This window comes from Penaeus monodon, chromosome 41, assembly GCF_015228065.2.
Source record: "Penaeus monodon isolate SGIC_2016 chromosome 41, NSTDA_Pmon_1, whole genome shotgun sequence".
Classification (NCBI taxonomy): Eukaryota; Metazoa; Arthropoda; class Malacostraca; order Decapoda; family Penaeidae; genus Penaeus; species Penaeus monodon.
Genome location: NC_051426.1, coordinates 3,844,602 through 3,847,101, shown reverse-complemented (window position 1 = coordinate 3,847,101; position 2,500 = coordinate 3,844,602). Strand labels below are relative to the sequence as shown.

Genomic DNA, 2,500 nt, shown 5'->3' with positions numbered 1-2,500 from the left:
TTTTTTTCACCTCATTTAGGTTGTGGCAACTGGTTACACCGCCTAAGGGAAATCGCTCCCATCTGAGTAAATAACAATCAAAACGGCAACTTCTTTAAACTTGATCCTTTTGGTTACACAGGACACATAAAATAGGTAATTGTTTATCGAAATAAAGTAATAACTTATTGGCTGTCCTAAGAGGACAAGGTACTAGATAACTGACTCTAGAGTGCAGCTGTCTGGGCAGCAGTTCCGTGGTAAGATGACTGGATGACCCGTATAGAAAGCTTATAGAAGGTGATCATCTCTCTGGCATCTAACAGAGAAAGCTATTGATCCCTTATGTTATGTCTAACGGCCATTCGCTTTTAAAAAATGTGGATTTCACAAAAGTTATTCATGCCAAATATGTATGTTTGAACTATTATGAATGCTCAAGTATGCAATAACAGAACCATGGAAATCACACACAATTGTGCGACTGATGATCTTTGCAGATCCCCTGCGTAGATACAAATAAAGAAAAGAATTTATTTTCAAAACATACACCAATATAATATCTTGATAATATTCACTGAATAAAATATACGTTAGGAGATTTTGTTATTACGTGGATTATGTTTTCAACAATACAGTTTCAACCAGGAAAGTTAAAGACAAGCTGCACTGCACCAATAGCTATGGAACTGTAATTCTATGATTAATTAAAGAACCATCGTTACATGGCAACTTATTTAGAGTTCACAGACACCATAGAACCTGAACATCGCTGTTTAGGGATGACCAAAATTAATGGTTTGGATGGAATACAGGTTAAAATAAGCAGACAACATTACAAGATGATTTTATCGATGCAAATGCATATTGAGCAATTCAGCACTTCACAACTGTAAACACTGACCATTCTTAGTTATCAATGTGTAATGCACATGTGGAGCAAGAAATATGTTACACCAGAACTTTGTCTAAGTATGCCGAAAAAGTGACGCTCTATGTAAACAGCACCGAGAACACGAATGTGCATAACACATAACTTCAGTAAGACTTGCTTGGTTAGTTAATAGCACACTGAAACTTTTTTGTTGGAAAAGACTTAACTGATTCTGACTAAAAATAAAAAAAATAAATAATATATGGAATGTTATATAAACTTTGTCAAAAGAATTGTAAGCTAAGCAGAACAACCCAAATATTATGCTTACAATCTAAATGAAAAATGATCTCAAACAGAAATCTACAAAATCTAGATTAACACCATTTTTGCCATGTGGACCAAAGCATTCCTTTCGATCTTACCTTTCACACCAACAGAGAAAAGAACGGAAGTGGCAAAAGGCGAAAAGCAGCTGGCGTTTCCAAGGTTAACGAGAAAACATTTGAAGTTTTTTGATAAACCATGTAACAGATATTATTAACTACATAGGTGTTTTTATAGAGCTTGTAGCAGCATCACAATTATGTTGAACATAATTTGGTACTATTCCATTTGATTTCTTTTTTATGTGAACCCAGCCGAGTGCACGCGAAGTGTGTGACGCGACAGAAAAGCCTTTATTTCAGACAAAACTCGCTGATGGAAGGCTTCATTTACACATTATATAACTACCATTTGAATGGAATAAAACCTGTTTACACCTGCCATAGCACTCATATTAACATACTTGTTTTGTTTTTAAATGTGTTAGTTCTTCTGTGTATCCTGATGATCATCAACTTACATTTAACGCTTTCCTTTCACTTTCCAATCCACTCCTTCACTTTAGAATATCCTGGAAATCTAAAAATTGCGAACATGCTGACCTTCCAAATTCACTTCAATTCCACTCATTTGTTCTAAAAACACCTTTCACACTCTTTTCATATCCCTTTTCTTTTTCCTCTTATTCCTCAACTCTGGTTTGTTCACTTCCCTTCCCGACTGCGTGGAAAAGAGCCTCTCTCTATATTGATATGATATATATGCATATATATATATATATATATATATATATATATATATATATAATATATATATACATACATAATAATATATATATATATATATATATATATATATATAATATATATATAATAATATATATATATAATATTAATATATATATATAATATATATTATATATATATATATATATATATATATATATATATATATATATATATATATTATATATATAATATATATATATATATGCTAATGTCAGCCATTAAGTCCAACAATATAATATACATATACATATATACATATATATATATATATATATATATATATATATATATATTGAAGTGTATGGTTATGCACTCACCGACTCTAAGGCTGATTTTGCCAGGATTGACTTTATTCTCGGGCGCTACATGGTTGAGGTCTATTCTCGACCATACTGCATGTCTGCCACTTCTAACACGAAGCTACAGTCCTGCTCCCTGGTTATGGTGTTTATGCCTGACCAGCCGTGCGCATATATATAGAAGACCCTCTTGGACACTAGGGCACATCAACCCAGCCAGTACATCGACTTCT

General features: G+C 32.6%; 1 protein-coding gene across 1 annotated transcript in view; it reads right to left on the bottom strand.

Moving 5' to 3' along the window:
- Positions 1-2,500, bottom strand: part of LOC119598341 (zinc finger protein 316-like) — a 3,144-nt gene that overhangs the window by 449 nt on the left and 195 nt on the right. The window lies entirely within an intron of this gene.